The sequence below is a fragment of the Camelus ferus genome, chromosome 25, assembly GCF_009834535.1.
Source record: "Camelus ferus isolate YT-003-E chromosome 25, BCGSAC_Cfer_1.0, whole genome shotgun sequence".
In the NCBI taxonomy this organism is placed as follows: Eukaryota; Metazoa; Chordata; class Mammalia; order Artiodactyla; family Camelidae; genus Camelus; species Camelus ferus.
In genome coordinates, this window is record NC_045720.1 from 11,796,880 (window position 1) to 11,821,024 (window position 24,145).

The 24,145-nt window shown below is 41.6% G+C and overlaps 1 long non-coding RNA gene across 1 annotated transcript; it reads right to left on the reverse strand.

The window, feature by feature from the left end:
- Positions 1 to 3,052: 3,052 nt before the first annotated feature.
- Positions 3,053 to 11,943, reverse strand: LOC116659889. Its single transcript, XR_004315264.1, has 3 exons — positions 11,782 to 11,943; positions 5,629 to 5,633; positions 3,053 to 3,064 (listed from the first exon to the last, which is right to left on the reverse strand). It is a non-coding gene; the product is annotated as an uncharacterized LOC116659889 (long non-coding RNA).
- Positions 11,944 to 24,145: the final 12,202 nt, after the last annotated feature.

Genomic DNA, 24,145 nt, shown 5'->3' on the forward strand with positions numbered 1-24,145 from the left:
TAAGCCCTGACTCAATGTTAAACCCTTTACTTCTGGAAGGTCTGTATATCTGGAATGGGAACTTGTAAATGACCCTAGACATGAACTCACAAGGCCTGAATTCAGTCAAGACTCTGTCTCTGATTATCTCCATGACATTGATCAGGCCAGACTTGTCCATAAGTCAGAGATAAAGAGGGTCAATGTGAGAATAAAATGAGAAGATTCATCTAAAGCACCTAGCACCTGGCCCAGCATATTCTGGTACTTATTGGCCCAACCTGAGTCCTCAGCACTGGGGGCTTAGGTCAGTATAGCGAAGTCTTCTATGCTCCTTTAGAAGTCACCAAATAACCACAGACCTGAGTCCCCTTCCCTAAATGGGTGATAGATGAGACAGAGTTTTGAAGGATATACAGACAATATTTCAGCTCCATAATTCAAGGGTCTTCTCTGGATTTGATTTATCTACTAGAATTCTTACAGCTGGAAAAGTTTTCAGTAGGAAGCACTGAACTTGTTTCTTCTCTTCTGAGACTAGCCCCAACCAATCCCATTTGGCCATGAAGGAAGAAAGTCCACAGACAGAATATACGGAAAAAGAGAAAGGAAATCTCTGCCCAGTCTTGATGTCAGGCATTTTGAAGAGGCGGTTTCTCTAGGACTGCAAGGTGGATACACAGGATAAGGAAAGGAATACTGTCCGCTGGGTCCCAGGCACCAAGGTTACATCACTTAATTCTACAGCAAGCCAGCAGTACGGATGATAACAAGTGAGGCTTCACAAGATTAAGTAAGTGGACCTTCCTGTCACTCCTTCCCTGGGCTCCTCTCAGTGTGAAATCGTAGGGCCACCTGGTCACAGCTTCCCACGCGGGACTGCTAAAGGCTGTCGCTGCAGGAGAATGGCTGAAGTGGACCCCAGCTGGGTGGCCTCCCCTGCTATTGGCCTGCTGGGCCCGCGGCCTTTGAGTTTGCCACCCTGGTGTGCGGTAAGGAGAGAGGTGGTTGATGGCACCAAGGGGGAGGCTGGAGTTGGCGCTGCTAGTTCCTTCAGCAGCCATCACCTGTGGTGCTGGGCACTGTGCCAGAGACAGGCTTTCTTGCCCTGGAGGGTGACATGTTTCCCCGGGAGGGTGGGGACACCCGCAGCCAGGGAGGTGCGCAGGGACACAGCCACCAGCCTCCCCTTCTGCTGTTCACAGTGCTGTGAGGATGCCTCGAGGCAGTGAAGGTCACCTTCCAAAAAGTGGCTCTGGGTCAGAGTCACTGTTAGGGACCCCCAGGGGGCTCGGCAGTGGGCATGCAAGGGAAACCCTGCAGGTGGAAAGGTGAGCTCGCAAGCTCCTGCTGAAACCACCCTGACCTGTGGGGTCGGGAGGGTGAGGCCAGGCAGCAGGTCAGAGGGAGCGTGTCTGAGGGGCTGCTGTCGCACTTGGGGGTGAGGAAGGGGAGCGCCCTCGGGCTGAGGGGTCAGTCCTCCCGGACTCCCACGCTGGCCTGAGAGGAGGCCAGGGTTGCCAGGGGGAGCCTGCGAACAGGGAGCCCAGGCGGGGCTCGGCCCGGCTCCGTGGCAGGTCCTAGGGTGGGCGCAGGCTGCGTGCGCTTTCTGGGCCCCTTGCACATCGGCCTCGCTTATAGAGGAGTTTGCTGAGCAGCTGGGCCCCGCGTGCTTTATGATAAAGGCTGAATGTGTCAGCCTCACAAAAAACAAAAACAAACAAACAAACAAAAAAGTGGACCTTCAAATGTGATTTAATGAACACAGCTGGAAAGTACAGAGTTGGGGCTAGAACCCTGGTCTCCCTCATTCCCAGTCTCACATTTCTTCCACTCTGCTAGGATGAATGTAGCACCATTATTTTATTTTAAAGTGCTCAAACATAACCCATGTCCATGTTGAAATACTGACCTGGAAAATACAGACCTACGATGCGGGGATATTATTCACCGATGGATGATGTGAGGAAACAAAGCACTGAGTAAGAATTCATGATCTAAACTCTAAGTGACATGCCTAGCTGTGGAACCTTTGTCAAATGACACTTTATCCACTGGACAGCTTGACGTCTACGAGCTGATGTCTGGCGTGGGGAGGAGGAAAGAGTGTGAGATATAAAAAACATGCATGAATTACTGGGAGCTCAGTAGCTCATGGAGAACAAGCCTTTGAGATATATGGTGCCCCTCATCTGCGACCAGAGGGCAGGCATAAATGTCATCGGGTGACCAATGACTATAAAATGTCAAAGCCAAGGCTTCAAGAAGCCAATCTCCCGAGCTTGAGCAGGTTGGCAGGGTGGTGGGGAGGGGGGTGGCGAGCAGCAGAATGACAGAGGGCAGCTCACTGCCCACCATGTGAGCTCATCGCTGCTTCCTTCATCACACTTCACACTTGCATCCCCAAAGTGACTGCTTTTTCACAGAGACCCATCATTTATTTCTTTTGTTTATGCTGTCCCCACACCTAGAACACTCTCTCCTTCTTGTCACTGTGGCCACAGCCTTCTCATGCCTTCAGACTCCGTCCCTCCCTCACCTTTCCCCGTAAACTTCTCCTGCTCCACCCAGGTTAGCTGTCCTCATCTTTACTTTCCTAATTTTCTGTGTCTGCTTTTCCCCCTGTACTTACAGTGCGCTAGTCAGTATGATTATGAGGGCCTTTATGCACTTGTCTCCTCTGCTAGATTCTGAGCTCCTGAATGTCAGGGAACTTTTTGTTCCCCTCTTTTTAAATCCTTAGTGCCTGGTGTACAGCCTACATACTCATGGTTCACAAACTTTAGCATCCATCTGGATCACTCAGAGGGCTTCCTGGGCCTCATTGCCAAAGACTCTGATTCAGTGAGTCTGCAGCAGGGCCTGAAAATGTACATTTCTAACAAATTCCCAGGTTATGAGAATGGTGCTGGTCTGAGGACAAATTCTGAGAACCTACTGCTATATGCCACAGTTAGTTTTTGCTAAATACAATTATGTTCTCGTGCATAAGTGGTGATAAGCATCGGTAAGGGAGTCACCTAGAACCTGGGTTTAAGTCATACCTCTCCAAGCTAGAAGACCTTACAAAAGTGACTTGTGCTCTCTGAGCCTTGGTTTCCTTATCTGAAAAATGTGTGCAGTAAGAAAATACGAAAGCGCTTACTATGGTGCTTCACAGCTCCTGCTGATTTGGTGCTGGAGGAAGAAACACCAGGAGGAGGCAGGATGCAACAGTCCAATAATCCCCAAATGGGGAGCAGCCTCACACACAGCCCCCAGACATGAGTTTCATTAAATACTACACACATTTACTTACTGAAGTATCCTATTTCCTTAACATAAACAGGAGAGAGCAGTGGTGCATGGCAGCCCCTAGGGTGCTGGGTAGAATCTGGTTTGAATTTTTTTTGACGTCAATCAAGTGATTCATATACACCTCCTCTTCTGTGGATGCAGAGTTGAGCCTGGTGGGTTTTCCACCAGGGCTCACCACTAAAACCCTCTCATTAATAGATAATCAGCTTCTGCTGATCTGCTCCTAGGCTGCCTTCCAGAGCAGCTGTTTCCTCCCGTGTTGTGATTTAAGCTGTGTTAACAGTGATGAAAACAGATCTGTGTTGCTTCTCTTCTCATTAACCTTATTATAGAATTTGGCTCCCAAGATACACACTTCTAAAAAAAGTATCATATTTATAAAATGGTGAAAACGTTTTAATCCACATTGGCTTGATATGTCTCAGTATCTGGATGAAGAGTAAAGGATTTGGTTGATCTTCAAATTATGGGCTTGATTGGAGGTGTTGGATTGTCCATGGTCTAGACTCTGAATTTTCTTGAGTGAAGAGACAGACTTCAGAGACCAATAATGTGTAACAACAGCTGAACTCCTGTTCCGCACAGTTGGACAATGTGATTTATGTCCAGTAGGCATTTTTTTCCATTTGAATCTCACAATCCTAATAGGTAATGTCTATTAATATTCCCATTTTTACAGATAAAAAGAGTGAGGCTCAAAAGATTAAATGTGTTGCCTAAGGCACAGCTGGTAAGTCAGTCTTGGATCTTGATTCCAGGGATACAGAGCCTGTGCTATAAAACCCTGCTTCGGAAAGCTTTATGTGCACAGGAGTCACCTGAAAGTGCAGATTCTGATTAAGAGGGGCTGGGGTTCTGCATTTCTCACAACTCCTAGGTGAAGCTTATGATTCTGTCCAAAGAGTAGCTTTTGGATACCAAGTACTACACTGCCCAGAAGAGTGACTTTTCTCATTTTGGATCAAGCCAGTTAGCTCCATCTTGTTTCCTACTCATCAAAGCTTCCAAAATTTCTGTTGACTTTTAACTTTGATTTTATAAACATAATTGAAATTGCCTATGCTGTGCAAAGCTCTGTTTTACACCCTAAGTGAGACAAACACAAAAATCGTTAATAAAAAAATGCAAAAATGGCCACGACTCTGGGCCGCTTCGAGTCTAGAAGAGAGCCATGCATACACTCAGCTGTAGACGGAATATGGAATGAACCAATCTCTATAATTTCCTTTAGATTTGTGTTACAGTGAGAAGAGGGAGAACCCATTTTTTTTTTTTTAACAGCATAAAAGGGCTGTGAGGTTGGACCAAGATAGATTACATCTCATCTGAAAAAGTAACAGAAAAGTGTGAAACTTACCTGAAGCTCCCTACAGGTCTTCACTAAGCCCATGCACCATAACTGTTAACTGCTCCTGGGTGCTGAGGGCGCTAGGATTCTGCTCAGTCCAGGTCTTGTCAACATTGAAAGGGGTTCCTTTCAGCTAGAGCGGTAGTTCTCAACTTGGGGTAAATTTGTTGTCACAACTTGGGAAAGTCTACTGGTATCTAGTGACTAGAAGCCAAGAATGCTGCTACACCAATAGTGCACCGGCCAGGCGCCCCTTTTCCCACTCTCCCCGCCCCTCCGCCCCTACCAAAATGTTAATAGTGCCAAGAAAAAACCCTCAGCTCGTACCTTAACTCTTGGTTGATAAATTTAAAAGGCCTGAAGCTACAGTAGGGCTATTGGCAGTTCAGTCACCCACGCTTGTTTGAAATTACCCCTATTGACCACAGTAAGGGGACTCAGGAGGTGGTTCTGACCTGGGACGTCGTCTCGGCTGCCTGGAACTCCTGAAGCCAGAACTGGGAAGACATTTCCCTGCGTTCTACTCAGAGGAGAGGTTACAACCTAGTATATGAAGTCAGGGAATGTTGGTGATAGGGTGGGAGGGGAGGGGACATCGGAACTGCATCCCAAAGGGCAAGAGAAGTTAGTGTGAGTGGAAGAGAAACACTCCAGGCAGAGAAACCACCATATACAAAGGCCAGGGGAGAACGAGAGCCTGGTACCTTTGTGGAATCACGGCAGAGTTAGATGTGACCAGAGTGGGAGGATGATGAGATAAGGAAGGAGCTTAGGGACACGTCAGAGAGCTCTTCATTTCCAAATAAGGATCATGGGTTTCATCCTCAGGCCAAGAGGAAGTCAGTGAACACTTCTAAGTTATCCAAACTGCTGCTCTTTCTCTACAAACCAACCTAGAAACTCAGTACCCTCACCCCAGAAATCTGTCCCTGCCTGTTAACATCAGTTCCTTCTTTAAGGATTAAAATCCTTCCCTTAAAACCTCAGCCTGATAAATCCAGCACTCCTACTCCACCCAAGACTGTGGGTTACCTGCTCGGACTTACAAGCATCATTTGTCCCGGATCCTTAAGATCTGAGGCCAATTTGTCTGTCTTAAAATCTCTCTGTCTATCTTGGTGCCTCCTAGGGGCAGTGTGCCCTCCCGTTTAGGTGACTGTCACATCTCTACACCATTTCCTGGGGCAGCCCTCACTCTCCCCAAACCATTGGCCTTGGCTTATTGAATTATGTCCAGTTAGATCGCCAGCCCTCCGTAGGATGACCAGCTCTTCTGTTTGCCTGGGACTGGAAGCACTGTGGAAGTGAGACTTTCCATTTTAAAACAGAAAAGCCCAGGGCAAACCAGGATGAGCTGGTCATTCTGCTGCCGATCCTGCAATGTGCAAACAGCCAAACCCACCTAGCCCTGAGGTCACGACCATTTCCCAGTCAGCCTTGCCTTTCCAGCAACATTTAGCGCAGGCTATTTTGAGTTTTCAAATATCTTTTAATCATTCATCATCTCCTCCCCGTCTCTGCTTCTCATACTTGTGGCACCACCGGGCAAAGGTGTAATTAATTAACCACAAAAAGCTGGGTGAAGATAATCATAAACAGCTTTAAATCCAGCTCGGGGAAATCAGTTGTCAGTGGTTTAGAAAGCCGTGCAGCGGTGTAGGGGCTGAGAGAAACGTGCCCGAACACATCTCTAAAGCCCTGATGATTTTCTCTGTCTCGTCCTTTATTTTTTTTTTAGCTGGAAGTAATGTATATGTCCCAGCATCACTTTTAGCCTTGTTATATTGTTCCAACGCCTACAGCTGTTTGCGCTCCAGCTGCTCCACTGCAGCTAAACTTTGTTTACATATTTCAATTTTGAGGTGAGTCTGCCTCAGGCAGATTTCTTCTCTTACCTGATTTCCCAGCCCGACTTTCTGCCTCCAGTTGTGGGGCTACTCACGGAGGCTGGCCCAGCGGTGGGCGCGGACACATGCAGGTGCACAAAAGCAGAGGATGAAAAGCTCACTGTACTTTGTAACAGCTTGACGGTATTTTACTGAAATCTGAAATGTGCGCAGGTGCCAAATTAGAAAACATCCTTTGCATTCCTCCCTGCTTCACCTCCCAGGTATCGTCTCATTGGACTGTATCCTTTGAAGAAAACTGATTCCAGGCATATGTAACAGGAACCCCCCCACCCCGGCCCCACCATACAGTATGTGTGAAAATGGTTGTCGCTTTGGCCAGCACATGGGAAGCAGATGTTTTCCCAGAGAATTGATGGCATCCCAGGCTCATCACAATCTGTCTACAATCTGTCTTTCCAGACATATCACCCCCCCATCCCCATACATGCTCAGCCACACGATGTAATTCTCCTAGAACCCATTATGCCTTTTCATGCCTCCATTCCTTTCTACACCTGCTATTTTCATAACCTAGAATATCCTCTACACTCCTGTTTTCCCTTCCTTGCCTGCTAAACGCTTACTGATTTTTTTAGGATCCAGTTCAAATTACATCTTTAAAGCTTTCTGGACTCCAGAAAGCAATTATTTATTCATGACTCTGCTCCCTTAGCATGTTAAACATGCCTCTGTGTATCAGGCCCCAGCGGGACCTTATGCTCTGGAACTCGTGCCAATCCGGGTATGTTAGGAGCCCCTGGGAAGATGGTATGGCCATAAAATGGGGTGTTACAAGAGGAGCCTGCAGCTCTGTGGCTGCTTGGCTACTGTTAGCTTACTCAATATCTATGACTGCTTGGAAGTTCCCCTTTAACCTTATAGTCCACTGTGGTAGCTTAGATTTTTACCACCCCAGTACCCTTTCCTGTGACTCTTCTTCCGGGAACAGGTAGACCCTGTCCTTGGCCACAATTGTGGGCATGTCCAGAGGCCCTACCAATCATAGAACTGATTCTCTCTGCCAACAGTGATTGGCCCAAGGGGTGGGCACATGACCCCAGCAGCCAATCAGAATCCTTCCCTGGGACTGATCTATAAACCAGGGGAAGAGCCACTGCGGAATCTAGTTCTGGGTGTGAAAAAAGAAGTCAGGCCAACTAATGCTGCTAGAGTTAAGGGCACTGTTGCCATGGTAACAGCAATGGGCAGGGCAAGCAGACAAGGAGGGTCAAGCTCCTTGTCTTCAAACTTCTGCCTTTCCATCTCCCTCTAGTGCCCCCCTAACTGCAAAGGGGACATTAAGTGTGCAGTTTCAGCTCAGCATCACAGAGCAGAGCAGGGAAGGGCGATTAGCAGCTGAGGTGCCATCATTTGCACAGAGAAGAACAGACATATGTATATCAGCACTTTGCCATTGGCCTGAATGGTTTCTCACATGGCTGTGGAAGTGCGTAGGTGTTCTAGGGGCCTCTGGACATACAGATACAAAAGAAACGGTCAATAAAGTGATCTAGGAACCAGCAAGTCATGAAACACTGTGTTAAAAGACTCGAAAAATAAAGCTACCCCCGAAGTCTATTCTCAATTCCTCTCCATTTTTCTATTTTTAAATAGCAGATTAGTGACCTGATTACTGGGAGCAAATCATGGACTACCAGTATAGCCATTAGGATTATTTTGGCAATGTTTTCTGCTATCTTATTTATTTCCCATACTTGAGAAACAACTTCTGCATCTGTTATGGAGATGGACCTTTTTCATATGGCACTGTGTTTTTATGTCCACTTCTCCCACCGAGCAATGAACACTTTTTGGAGATTTTTTATGGGGATCCTCTGTCTTATTCATGTTTGTACTGGTTTAATGCCCAGGATTCACTGAACATTCACTCATTCATATTCTTCAATGAACGTTTACTGAGCACATTTTATGTGCCGTGTCCTGAATTACAAGTCAACCATATAGTACATCTTATGTGCTGCCCTCAAGATGCTTATAGTCTACCAGAGGGAAGGGATGATAAAGAGGTGATAATAATGAAGACTGTACAAGTGCCCTGCCTGAAGAAGTCCTGGGCATAGTGGGAACACAGTACTTGGGCCCCTAACCCAGACTGAGTGAGGGAAACCAGACAGGAGACTGATGAAGTAATTAATAATCCACACTAGACATTAGAGGAGCTGTCACCAAAGGTGGACAATGAGAATGAAGAGTAGGAGAGAGAACTGAGATCTCTTGGATCCCAAACTTGATCGCACACAAGAATCAGCTGGAAGCTTATAAAAACCCCAAATGGTCAGGCCGTTTTCAAGAACAATTACATAAGATCTTCTTGAGATGGGACCCAGTCATCAGTATTTTTTAAAGTATCCCAGGTGATTCCCAAGTCAGTTGTCTTAAAAAGATGATGTTAACAGAGCTTGATGGCGAATTGCATACATGGTAAGGAAGGAGGAGCAAAGAAGTGCAGGGTGACTCTAGCTTCTGGCCCACGCAGCAATGTAGGTGGTCGATGCTGAGATAAATACTGCTTTGTCATTCTCAGGGTGCCCTGTAATTGTGCTGTGTAAACAGCAACTACTCAGTAAATCTCTTTGGATAAACAAGAACCTGGGATTGTAGTGTCTGCTCAGAGGGGAAGATAAGAAGCAGAGTTTTGAACAGGTACAGTTTCTGCCAGCAAGTGCGGGTTCTACCAGCAGGTGCTCAGTAAAGGTTTGAAAGAAATCAGCAGTGACGGCTGTAAGCAAGCAATCTTATATGTGTAGGTAGCGGACTTAATAGGCTGACACACATGCGAAAATTCAGACACATCCTTATCAGTAGAGCAATTTTTAACCAAAACTAATATTTAGAAAATACAGTGTTTAAAAAAAATGATTTGTAAAAATCACTGAAAAATAGATGTTAGACTCTTGTACGAATCACATGGTGTTAATGACTACTGCCATTTGCCAGATACTTCCAGAACTCCCTCTTCTCAGGCACCCAGTGGAATAAGGTTTTCTGGCCCCTTTCTGTTTGCAGAGGTCACATGACTAGTGACAATGGTATCTGTGTCAGCCTGGTTTCCTAAGCAGCTATGATGTGTCCGATCTGTGAGGGCCATGAGCTAAAAAGGAATCTTCGCTGTTTTAACCACTGAAATTTGTGAGTTGTTTGTGGCATAAGGCAACCCATCCTGACTTTAATTCAGGGAGATCTCTCCAGCTAGGTCCCTGCTGTTTATTATCTGTATTTTCTCAATTGGAGAAACTGTATCTGCCTTTCTTGTACAGCTTCTTTGGTCTTCAGATACATGTTACTTGCGTCTCTAATTTGAGTACAGGCTCCTTCAGGGCAAGAACTGAATCTGGATACGGTGTTTAGCTTCTCTGAGACACGATTTCTTAATCGGTTAGCTAGGAATATTAAAAGCTTCCCAGAGTTTTTCAGGAGAATTAAGATGTACACACATAGAATATCAACCACAAAGCCCAATACAAAATAGAAAATCAAAGTGTAATTTTCTTTCCTTCTATTCATCTTTGTGATCCCCACAAAATTCAGCACATTGCTAGCTGAAAAGGTAAGATAATGTACTGAATATCTACTATGTGCCAAGCTCTAATTAGATGCTACTTTAACTCTTATTAAATATGTATTATTTTCTCCATTTTATGGTGAGAATACTGAGACTCAAAGAGATAAAGTAACAGAGTACTTTCACTGCTCAAATGGGAAGAACCAGTATTCAAATCTAGCCTAATTCCAAAGCCTGTCCTTGCTCTCCCCTAAAGCAATGGATAAACAAGAAGGTCCTACTGGATACACAGGGAACTATATTCAATACTTTGTAACAGTCTATAATGAAAAATAATATGAAAAAGAAATATATATATTTATATAACTGAATCACTATGCTGCAACCAGAAATTAACACAACACTGTAAACTGACTATACTTTAATTAAAAAAACAAAAAAGATAAACATAGATTTTAAGTTTCACCTTGACCTTAGAAATTCAGGATGAAAGGGGAAAAGGAGACAGGTTAAAACTGATGAAATACCTTGATGTAACGAGAGTCGTGACAGGCACATGCCATGTGGGCAGTTTATGTTAATGACTTAAAATCCTCAAAACAATTCTGAGAAAAGGCATCTTTGTCTCCACTTAGGACTGAGAAAGTAGAGTGAGTTACTTTCCCAAGTCCCACAACTGGTGAGAGGCAACCACACCAAGGCTGTCTTGTCTTTTACGTGTTAGGCAAAGCTGGTGCCTATTTGTGCGGAATGGTTTGAGATTTCAAAGTCACTGGTCAGTCTCTTAGAAACACCTTCTCAACCATCTTTAGATGAAATTAACTGTGAGACTTTTGCTGAGATTATATGATTTACTGGGCTGACTGCACTCCCCAAGAAAGCAACGTCCCCAGAGATGTGTCCATGCAGAGCGAGGGGAGGAGCACTTCTCTACCTAACCCTTCCTCCACGAGCCTCCCACCACTCTGCCCTGACAGCGGGTTATCTCTCTGTGTGTGTCTAAAACCTTGTGAGATAAGATAAGGCCACTTAGGGAGAGCCAGGGAGAGCAGTTTCCGCAGCCTCACAAGATAAGAAACTTTGAGCTACAGAAGGGAGAAAATTAAAGCTACAGACTGTTTGGCACCAGGAAACTAAAAAGATCAAAGTCCCAGACACAAAGAATTTGATGTTATCAAGGGGCTTGTGCTCATAAAGTGGCCCAACACAAAACAGGGATCTTTGCAAGTTGGAGGTGTGCCATTTGCCCCATTACTACCAAGACTTCCTAATGATATCGTCTGTGCTATAAATGCCTATGCCTCCTTGAACTGGGGGCAGCTCTATAACCGACACAGGACCGACTTGCCTGCAAATAAGGTTTTGAAACAAAGGCATTTAATTCCACTTTGCTCAGCCATTCTGGCTTCTTAGAAATTGACTAGTAAGGCTCATGTCAGCCCAGCCCCAAGCACAGGTGCCTACCAGGCATGTGGGTCTGTTTTTAAACAGCTTGATGGAATAAAACCGTCCTCTGAATGTTTGTCAGCTACTGTCATCTGGAACTCATTGCTGCCTAGTATTTATCAAAAGCTCTGCTGCGGGATACGGCCAAGAACGGCCTGATGGCTATGCCATCCCCACCATTCCGCCAAATAGGCTGAACTATACTCCCAGATGAGGTTCAGTCTACTTAAGCCTGTACCTGGCTGTATCCAGTCAGTTCCTCAGGGGGTTGTTTTCGTTGGCTTGCCCTTTTGCTAAACTGTGCCTTGGCGGGAAACCATCAAACAGAATTGAGGGTTACTGTGAGAAACCGCTCGCAGTGCTCACCACCGAGTGTACCGAGGGGTGTTGTTGAGCACATCAATCTTTACATCACACGTTGTGCTCTTTCTGAGGATCCTGGGGAGAAAGTCCCGTCTGCTCCCAGCAATAAGAATAGAACTAATCTATTTATAGCTTATAAGCACCGTGAACTACGTAACAGGCAAGGTTTTAAAAATTTCCTTTTGGTTGCCAACCCTTATAAAATAATTTTTGGAACATCAGTATTTATAATATGCACATTAAGTCTCATCCTTGCTATTCTTAGGTCTGTTGCGTTGTTTCTCTTTTTTATTTTATTCCTAATTTTAACCTATTCCATCTTGCACTGTATTAGACCAGTTACCTTGAATCCCTTTTGGAACAAAACTCAGGTTCTAAATAGTCTTATTACATTGAGTGGATGGTAGTATTCTGATAAGATCCACTCCTTCATCTTTAAAGTGTTGTTTTTACAAAATTATTTTATTTACATTAAAATGGTTCTCGACAGGACTAAGTGAGGTAGCATATTAAAATGTCATCAGTTCCTTACACCTCGTTTTCTATTATCTGAATAAAGAAATAGATATCTGGTTGAGGCTCATATATGCTGTTGACATAAAATGGATGAGGGAGAGAACATAGAAATAATGGCTTTATAACAAAACAGAATAACAATTTTCTAAGCTCCTTACAGATCGGAATAATAGGATGGCTCAAAAAAACAAAAACAAAAACCCTGAAAGCTGAGTCATATGTCATGTCCTTCATTTTAGTTCAAATACCCAATTGCACAAATAGAGAAAGAGAAAGCCTCAATTAACCAGCATTAGAATGGAAAAAAGATCCAAGGAATTTGATTAATTATTAGCTCGCTATTTACGTCAAAATGTGTCACCAGGGATTATAAGGCGAATGAAGTCTTAAGCAGGAGTCACAGAAGACCCATACTTCATTCATGGTAAGGTAATGATCTTAGGGCATATTTGGGTCTGGTTAATCTATTTCTGGAATAAAGAACTAGTTCAGGATAAAATTTCTTTTAATTGAGACAATTTTTAGAGAGGTTTAAGGTTCACAGCAAAATAGAGAAGGTACAGAGATTTCCCACATACAGTTTGCCCCCACACATGCGTAGTCTCCCCCATTACCAGGATGGAGTGGTATTTTTGTTACAATTGATGAATCTACATTGGCACATCATTATTACTCAAAGCCCATAGTTTCCTTAGGGTTTTCTCTTGGTGGTTTCTATGGGTTTGAACAAATGTGTGACAACATGTATCCAACATTATAGTATCATACAAAGTATTTTTACTACCCTAAAAATCCTCTGTGCTCCCCCACCAACCCTAACTCCTGGCAACCTCTGACCATTTTATTTCTTTATAGTTTTGCCTTTTCCAGAATGTCATATAGTTAGAATCACAGAGTATGTAGGCTTTTCAGATTGGCTTCTTTTGCATAGTAATATGCATTTAAGTTTCCTCCATATTTTTTAGTGATTCGATAGCTCATGTGTTCTCAGTGCTAAATAATATACCATTGCTTGGATGCACCATAGTTTATTTATCTATTTATCTAAAGAAAGACATCTTGGTTATTTCAAAGTTTTGGAAATTCTGAACAAAACTATCATAAACATTCGTGTGCAGGTTGGTTTTTTTTTGTTTTTGTTTTTGTTTTTGTTTTGTGGAAGTAAGTCTTCAGCTCCTTTGAGTAAGTCCCAAGGAGCACCATTACTGGCTCATATGTAAAGAGTATGCTTAGTTTTGTGAGAAACCGACAAATTGCCTTCCAAAGTAGCTGTACCACTTTGGATTCCCAACAGCAATGAAAGGTAATTCCTGTTGCTTCACATCCTCACCAGCATTTGATATTTCAGTGTTTGGGATTTTGGCCATTCAGATAGGTCAAATAGGTGTGTAGTGGGTATTTATTTTATTGTTGTTAATAATTTCCATTTCCCTAATGACATATGATGTGGGGCATCTCTTTATATGTATATTTGCCATCCGAATATCTTCTTTGTTGAGATGACTGTTAAAGCCTTTGATCCATCTTTAACTGGGTAGTTTGTTTTCTTATGGTTAAGTTTTAAAAGTTATTTGTGCATGTTGAACAACAGTCCATTAACAGAAGTGTCCTTTGCAAATACTTCTCTTGGCCTGTGGTTTGTCTTTTCAGTCTCTTATTATTGTACTTTCACAGAGCAGAAGTTTGTAATTTAAATAGAGTTCAGCTTATCAATAAAGTCTTTCATGGATCATGCCTTTGGTGTTGTATAACAAAAGTCATTGCCTTATTCAAGGTCATCTAGGTTTTTTCGTGTGTTATTTCTAGGAGTTTTATAGTTTTTCATTTTATCTTTAGGTTTGTAATCCATTTGGAGTTCACTTTTGAGAAGAGTGTAAGGTTTGTGTCTAGATTCACTTTTTTAGTATGTGGATGTCCAGTTGTTCCAGCACCATATGTTGAAATGACTGTTTTTAATCCATTGTGTTGCCTTTGATTCTTTGTTAAAATCAGTTGACTATATGTATGTGGATCTGTTTCTGGGCTCTGTGTATTGTTTTCTCTTCTTTCATCAAAACGCACTGTTTTGATTACTGTAGCTTTATAAGTCTGAAAGCTGGATAGTGTCAGTCTTCCAACTTTGTTTTTCTCCTTCAATATTGTGTTGACTATCTTAGGTCTTTTGCTTCTCCTTGTAAATTTTAGAATGAGTTTGTCAATATTTACAAAATAACTTGCTGGAATTTTCTTTGGGATTGCCTTCAATGTATATATCAATTAGGGAAGAACTGACAACTTGACAATATAGAGTCTTCCTGTTTATTCTATTTGTTTAGTTCTTTTATTTCATTCATCAGAATTTTGTAGTTTTCCTCAAATAGATCTCATACCTATTTTGTTAGATTTATACTTGTGCTTCATTTATTGGGGTGCTTATGTAAATGGTATTGTGCTTTTAATTTTAAACTCCACTTTTCATTGATGCAAACCTTCTATGTAAATGATTATGTCATTTATGAGTAAGTACAGTTTTATATTCCTTCCCAATCTATATATCTTTTTATTTCCTCTTCTTGTCGTACTGCATTAACTAGAACTCCCAGTAAGATGTTGAAAAAGAGTGGTGAGATGAGATATCCTTGCCTTGGCCCTGATCTTAGTGGAAAGGCCTCAAGTTTTTCACCTTTAAGCATGATGTTAGCTGTGGGGTTTTTGTAGATATTCCTTATAAAATTGACAAATTCTCTTCAATTCCTACTTTATTGAGAGTTTTTAATCATGAATGAGTGTTAGATTTTGTCAAATATTTTTTCTGCACTTATCAATATGGTCATGTAATCTCTTTTTTAGCATGTTGATGTGATGGATTACATTAATTGATTTTTGAATATTGAACCTGCCTTGCATACCTGGAATAAATCCCACTTGATCATGGTGCTTATTTCTTTTTACACATTATTGAATTCTACTTGCTAATATTTTGTTAAAGATTTTTGCATCTATGTAGTTTTCTTGCATTGTCTGTTTCTGATTTAATTATTAGGATAATGCTGGCATCATAGAATGAGTTAGGAAGTATTTCCTCCGCTTCTATTCTCTGAAAGCAATCATAGTGAATTAATATAATTTCTGTCTTAAATGTTTGGTAGAATTCACCAGTGAACCCATCTGGGCCTGGTGCTTTCTGTTTTGGGAGGTTATTAATAATTTACCCTATTTCTTTAGTAGATATAGGCTTATTTAGATTGTTTATTTTCTGTGTGTGTGAGTTTTGGTAGCTTTATGTTTTAAGGACTTGGTCTATTTCATCTAGGTTATAAAATCTGTGGACATAGAATTGTTCAAATTATTCATTTATTATCCTTTTAATGCCCATGAAATGTGTAGTGATAGTGTAGTGTTATCTCCTTTCATGTCTGGTATTAGCCATTTGTGTCCTTTCTCTTTTCTTCTTGGTTAGCCTAGCAAGAGGCTTATTCATTGTATTGATCTTTTGAAAGAAACTTTTGGTTTCATTGGTTTTCTCTATTGATTTCCTGTTTTTAACTTCACTGATTTGTGCTCAAATTTGTATTATTTCTTTCTTTCTCCTTCCTTTGGATTTAATTTGCTCTTCTTTTGCTAGTTTCTTAAAGTGGTATTCTGTTCTGTTTGTTTGTTTTTTTTTCTTCCAGTGTATGTGTCCTTTGCTTTTTGGTTTTGAAGATTTTTATTGAGATATCCTCACTCAGGGATTCTTTCCTCAGGAATGTCCATGCTACTCTAACAAGCCCATCGAAGGTAGTCTTCGTTTTTGTTACAGTGTTTTTTATCTCTAACATTTATTTTTGTTATTTTCCTAGGATTGCTATCTCTCTGATTATGTTGCCATTCTGTTCTTGCATGCTGTCTACTTTATCCATTAGAGCCCTTAGCATATTAATTGTAGTTATTTTAAATTCCCAGTCTGATATTTTCAATGTCACTGTAACATCTAGTTCTGATGCTCACTCTGTCTTTTCAGATTGTGCTTTTTGCCTTTTGGTGTGCTCTGTAATTTTTCTCTTGATGGCCAGACAAGCTGCACCAGCCACACAGGCCTTTAGGTAGTGAGATGTGGGGTGGGTGTGGGGGTGGGGGTGGAGATGTTCTAAGCTCCACATGGTCTGTATTTGGTCTCAGTCTTTAAGTGAACTTACACCTCTGGAATGTGGATTTCACAAGTGTTTCTTAGGGTTTTTTTTCCCAACCCCCTTGGTTAGGAGAGAATGGCTAGGGTGGATGGAGTTGCATATTTCCCTTCTTCAAGTCAGTTAGGTTCTGATAATACCCCAGCAGATTAGGCTCTGGATAACTAGTCTTCACTGAGAGAAGGCCTTGTTAAGAAGAATAGAGTGCTCTGGCATATCTCAAATGGTTCCTTTCCTGTCCCCCTGCCAGAAGCACAGGAGATTTTTCTCTGATACTTACTGTGAGAGCCTGGTTGAGATCCTGGAAGTGAGTCCCATAAAGTTGTGGGGGTCCCCCAGTGACAGCTCCCACTATTGTTTTTAGCTCTGAAAGTTGTCCACACTGAGCCTCAAGCGATTGGTGAATTACACTTCAGATTTTCCTACCCCAACACTGGTTCCTACTGTGGCTTCTGCTCCTGAGTCTCGGTTCAGGTAAGCTGTGACGCCCTGTATTCACCTATCTGTAACTCAATCTTGGATGCTACAATTTGTCCTGTTTTCTCACCTCTTTTATGGATCCTAGAAGAGTTGTTGATGTTTCAATCTGTTCAGCTTCTTGCTTGTTGTTAGGACAGAGTGTTAACTTCCAAGCTCCTTAAATGAGGAACTGGAAAACAGCAGTCTCCCAGGATAACATTTTAAGAAGTACATGAACGATCTGGAATGGGAGGCAATGATAATAAGTTATTAAGAAAACCATGTCATTTGGGAAATTAATGAAAGCATCATGTTGCAATATGGTGAGGTAAGTCTTGGCTTTGCAGTGTTTAACTCCCTGGCTTTGGAGTGTTTACTACGTGGGTTCAAATATTGCCAGCCACTTAAATTAAGTCTCTTCTACTGACGATCTGATTCTTTGTGTCCAGGGTGAATTTATTTAACAGATCGCTTTTCTCCCTGGGAGGAAAAAGCAACACATAGATGACCTGGAGATCCATATGGGATCATAAAAAATTAAAGACGAAGACAATTTTTAGAGGCAGCTAAGAGCTGAAAAGTAGAGAGTCTAAAAATTATATCAGAAAGGAAATAGAATCTGCATAAAATGGAATTCAGAATATACAGCTGACCCTTGGACAATGCTGGAGTTAGGAGCACCAACCCCTGCACAGTTGAAAATCTGCATATAACTTTCCAATTGGCCCTTTGTCTCTGCCATTCCACGCCTGCAAATTTAACCAACTGCAGATCATGCAGTAATTTGGTACATACTTGTTGAAAATAATTTGCATGTAAGTAGACCCGAACAGTTCAAACTCACATTGTTCAAGGGTCAACTGTATACACCAAGTGAGATAATTGTGTTTTAGAAAACAAATTATGATGGTCAGTATATCAGATATATTCCAAATCTTTATCTACTTGAACAAAAAGGAGGCTATTGAATTCATATCAAAACACGGAAATTGATTAGCATGGCAACTTGCCGAAGTAACCATAGTAGGCATAGGGAAAGGAAAGGGGCTGAGTTCAAATCCACACATTGTCACTTACTAGTTCTGTGAACTTAAACAAGATTAACTCCATTCAACTTCATGTTCTTCAAATGCAAAGTAAGAAATACAAAAGGCACTTCCTGCCTAGCTCACAGGATTGACACGTGACTTAAAATGAGATCATATTTTATAATGTCTTTTGAAAACTGTAATAGACTAAAAGCCTATTATTTTCATCGTGACTATTATGATTAAATAAAATTCATAATGATCAAAGGGACGGAGTAAGTATGAACCTCACGATGACCACTGAAGTCTAGTGCTCCCAGAGAAGAGCTCTTGACTTCAAGAAGCATGAATGCTAATAATAGTGAGCCTGGCACGGAGAGGGATATAAACGCTGGAATGATTCAATTTTTATTCCCTTGGCAGTTAATATAATAATTACATCTAGAGAGAAAATTGAATTTACTTGGAAATATATATTGATAAGACTTTGTGTATGAAAGAACTGACAGTTACATTCAACTTATTACAATGGTCATTCCACTGCCTTCCAAGAGACGTGGGTCCAAAAACTGGAAATTTTTGTTTTCATGGATAGCAGAATAGAATGAGGTTTATTACTTTGAAAGCACATGTTATAGTAATGTAACTTTTTTTATAAAGAGGGTGAGAAATTTGGATATTCATGGTAAAACAAACAAACAAAAACAGGGAAATGAGTATGAGAAAAGCAAATTCCAAGTGGTGGCGAGTTCAGAACGTAACTTTCAACCATCGAAATATTTGATAGTCTGTGTTAAGCAAACTAATGACCTCCCAGGTTTGTCCACAAGCACAAATTAATCCCCAGCACCTGTGAAACTGTTATGCTATTGGGCAAATGAGAATTAAGGTTGTGTCAGCTGACTTGAAAAAAGGGATATTAAACTGGATTATCTGAGTGGGCCCAGGTTAACCAAAAGAGTCCTACTCTGTGAGAAACATAAAGATCAGACAGAGAGAAAGGCACCATGACAAAGACTCAACCTCGTTATTGGCTTTGAAGACGGAGAAAGGAAGCCATGAGTCAAGGAAATACAGGTGGCCCCCAGAAGCTGGGAAAGGCCCTCAGATCACAGCCAGTGAGAAACTCTGTCCTGCAGCTGCAAGGAACGGAATTCTGCCAACAACCCAAGTGAGCAAGAAAATGGATTCTCCCCTAGAGCATCCAGAAAGGAATGCGGCTTGCCCACTACGCCGTGATTTAAGCCCAGTGAGAACCCCGTAACAGACTTCTGACCTCCAGAGCTATCAGGTGATAAATTTGTGTTATTTTAAGTCATTAAGTTTGTAGTAATTTGCTATGGCAGCAATAGTTAGCTAATGCATGGGCTTTTTAGTATGATGAAGAGCACTGTGTAATGTGAGGCTTTCCTACATATCTTAAAAAAAGACTTTTGAACATAAAATGTTTACTGTGATGACTTGATTTTCCTAGTCATGAGAGTGATTGCTCATCCAGCATCCAGGTGTTCCTAAGGCAAAAGTACAATCAGTTAAGCGTGGCCAAGGGAATAGCTGAATCCTGGGAGATACACACACACACACACACACACACACACACACACACACTCTCCAGAATTTCATAGGAATAACTAGTGAGGTATCTTAGGAGAAGAACTGGAAGGAAATATCTCAAGAAGATGCTTTATTTGCCCCCAAGGAGTGTAAGGCAGGAAGTAAATTATTGAAAAACATGGGAGCTCATTTGTGAAGTCATTATTTGAAAAAAATATTGGAAGGCAAATAATAATTGTGGACATTTATTGTAGAAATGGTGGTGGTGGTGACAGGGATACTAAAACTAATATTAAGCAAGTTATTAGCAAATTGAAGTCAGCAATGTACAACTGAATAAACATATGGAAAGAAACGGCTTTTGCTCCTGCTTCGCTTCATTCACAAAATTTAATCCAAGGTGGATTATAGACCTAAAGTTAGTAGCTAAAACTATGATGCTGCTAGAAGAAAACACAGAAGAGTATTTTTGTGACCTTGGAGTGTGCAAAAATTTAGAGAATGCATCATAAAAGGAAAAAAAATGGTAAATTAGACTTCATCATGATTAAACACTGTGCTCATGCAAAGACACTGTTAAGGAAATGAAAGAGTAAGCCAAATATTAGGAGAAAATATTTATGAAATATATACCTGACAAATAACTTATATTCAGAATATGTAAAGAGCTCTTGCAAAACAATAAGAACATGGAAAATTATTAAATATCATTATTTATTTGAGAAATGCCAATTAAATGTAGGGGATAACACTTCATACCCATTTGAAAAGCTAACATTTAAATACTGATGAAACCAAATGTTGATGAGGATATAGAGCAATTGGAATTCTCATACATTGCTCACAGGAGTATGAAATGGGCTATAGAAAAATCCAGTTCCTTCTGACCCTAAGCCCATGCTATGCTAACTACACTATGATGGTTAATTGTTCATAGAGCATCTAATACGTGTCAGACACTGTGCAGGATCTGGGGATAGAAGAGTGAACAAGAACACAAGCACACAGTTGCTGAATTCCATGAATTCAGGAAACAAACATTAATCAGAGAATCAAAGAAATCAAAAATAAACTTAAATTGCAATTCTGATAAATTACAGGAAAGTATATTTTGTGTTATAAGAATGCATAATACTGGGGATTTCTCTAGTTGTGGGAATAACAAAGAATTCTGCAAAGAAGTGGGCATAACCCTTGAGGAAGGTAATTTTTTTGTTGTTGCAAGAATGTTATCATTGTTTATTATTACTGTTATTTTACCAAGAATATCTAAAGAAAGGAAAACCACTGAATTGGAAAAATGTTAAAAGCAGGATAGATGCTTACCTCTCTGAGATAGGGGGATATCTGTCCTGTCCAGAGAGGACACGCCCACTCAAAGTCCCCTTTAATTTCATGATTTAGTTACTTTATGGTAGAATATACCAGAAAGAATTAAAAACAGAAACAAAACAAAGCACCCACAAAACCTTGGTTCACATTCCAACTCTATTATTGAAGTCTAGCTCTAGAAAAGCAGAGATTCAGAGACATTAGATTCTTAATCAATTTCATACAGCCTGTAAGTGATGGGGCTAGGCAGCCTTGGACAATTCTGGTTTCTATTTAGAGTTGAAGGTCTTATTTATTCTATAGTGAACTAGGGAGGCTGTCACTGAGAGGCAGGGAAATACATAGAAGGAACATTGTCATCTCTTGCCCAGATTCCCTCTGGTTCGCTTACCAGTTCTGTGCACGCACCCACCAGTTCTGTATGCTTTGCTTCTACTGCCTTGCACTGATAATCTTCTGAGCGCTGCCTGTGAACTACTGGAGCCATGTGGGTTATGTGCACAGGAAGATGGAAGTTTCTTCCCCTCCTACCCCATGGCCCATAGCCAATGACTGACTCTTGCGTGAAGATAAAAGCTCAGGTCCCTCACCTTGAGGCTGGAGAAACTCTGATGCATAGTAGATGTTGCAAAGCCCTTGGTAGGATTAGGCTGAGGCTGGCACTTTGCCAGATATCATACCCTTCCTGGGATCCCTCTTCCGCCATGGCTTACCAGTTTCTCCTGGGGACGTGTCCTTAATAAATCACTTACACATGAATCCCCATTGCAGGATCTGCATCTAGTGAACGTAATCTAAGAGCAGGTGAGAGCTCACCCTCCCAGATGGTAGGGGACACTCTGACTCAGATTGAGAGAGGAAGTGGCTAAGCAGGCAAGCTCCTGAGTTCTAGCAGAGCCGTCTATGTTCTCAGCAAGTGGACAATGCATAGATTGTTAACATTTCCTGGTGATCTTTAAGGGAAATCCTCTGGTGGACCAGTGACAACGAGCAGCACTGCCAGTCCGGAGGGAACTGTCAGTGGTGTCACTGAGCATGAACTATAGATACCCCATGAGCCGGAAGCATCTGACAGCTTGTACCAAGTCAGCCTAACTCTCCAACTGAAAAATACATAGTACTAGGACTTTCCTATTTCCAAGTCTTTTTAGAGATAAAAATCCATATCCTGCTTGATTTAAAACATTTCACTGGAAACCTATTCCATGACACAAACCAAATCCCCTCTTGAATCTAAATTTAGATAATAGGGTGGGACAGAAGTTTATTGAGTTTCTATTATGTACCAGGAGTTTTCTATGCAATGCCATTTAATCCTCCCCCTAATTCTCTCAGCTATCACCATCCCAACTGTAAAGATGATGAAATTGAATCATAGGTACGTTAGGTAAATTATCTAAAGGCACATGGTTTATAAGCAGAAGATCTGGAGTTTGAAATCAGGTGTGTCTGCATACGAAGCAGATACTCATTCCCACACATCAATCAGCCTACTTCCTACAACCTGCAAACCCGAAGCTGATAGAGAAGCAGTCAACCTTTTAAATTCTAAGACTCTTGTCTAATATTTCATTGAGAAGGCAAACAGTGTACAATCTGACTAATGATGATGTAAATAATATTGACAAGTATTATAACATGTGAAAACTGGAGATCAGCAGATTCAAGGCTGGTTCAACAACCTGACAATGTCGTTAGGAGTCCAAAATCATCCCATCTTTCTGCTTTAGCATTCTGAGCTTGTTGGTAAAGCCTCTCCTTGTGATTGCAAGATGATATTACAACTTCCAAGGTCAAGAGAAGAGATAAAAGGGAGCAAAAAAAAAAAAAAAAAAAAAAAAAAAAAAAAGGGGGGTGGGTGGGCATCACTGTGGATGCCAGTCTTATAATTTGTAAAAAGAAGTTATTCCTGTAAATTCTTCCATAAACTGTTGCCTCCTTTTACATGCCCACCCCTCGTTGCAGAAGCAACTGGAAAAGTAAATATCTGACAAAAGAAAATGAGATGCCATGGAAACTATGATTTGTTTCTAGCAATAATGTTTTATCTCAGAGGACTGGGAACACAGCTTTTAAATCAGGGTTTTACAAACTGAGAAAGGGGTATATGATAGTTGGTAGGAAAAGGCAGTGTTTATCACTTGGTGAGAAATAAATCTGAAGACTTAGCTTCCTGTCCACTTTCTCGCAATCCAGGTACACTCCTGAAATCCCCGGAGACGCAGGGAATTAATTGCTGCTGCTCCCAAAGCTGTGTGCTGACAGTATTTCAAAGGGCAAGAGTTTGGAGGAGGGCCTGAAACTGTAACATCTGACGCCTCTTTGATTCATTTCTTGACCACCTCGGGGATGAGAATGAAGAAGAGTTGTAAGAGATTGTTTTCCTCCTGTCACACATGCCCCAGATGGACCAAGTTCAGCCCCACTGAAGCCAGCACATTAAGGGAGTGCAATATTTTTTAGTAAGAGCAATGGCCAAGCACAGCGACCCATCGATTTTTTTTTTTTTCAAATGACAACCCTAGTCCCTAGAAACTCATCTCTTTCTGCTGCTGTCTGGTATCACCCACCGTGAACTTGACCCTGGCACAGAGGAAGAAAGGGGAGTCTCATTTCCAGGTTCCTACGTGTTAGACAGAAGGAAGACACAGAGAGGGAGGGAGAGGGAAAGTCTGGCAAATCCAGTTCTGGAAAGTGGACAAGTGAGGAGAAGGGCAGCACAGAATTTGACACCGAGATTTTGACCGATGATAAAGGTCCAAGGCAGTTCGGATGTCAGTGAGCAGGCTTTGCCACACTGCCTGAGACGGAACCTTCTACATAATAACATTCTGATTAAATGGCAAAGGCACATCCTGAAGCACGAAAATGACTCACTTTTCACCTTATGGCCCTTAAATTTCATACAAATTTACATAGATTACAGTAATAATAGCCAATATGCATTAAGCATAGTCTGTTTGCCTGGTTTAGTTTTATGCCTTTTAGCTATATGACTTCATTTAATGCTTACGGGAACAACCCTGTGGAAATGACACTATTATTATTCCCATAGGACAGTCTGAGGAAACTGAGGCACAGGAAATTCACAAAACTAGGAACTGACAGAGGCAGGAGTTGAACTCAACACAGCCTGTGTTCTTCCCTACTAAGCTAGATCTTTCTAGAAATGAGATCCCCTTAGCATAGCCACCTAGCTAGATGTTTGCAAGTACACCCCTCAACGTACACACACACCCACACTCAGACAAAATGACTTATGG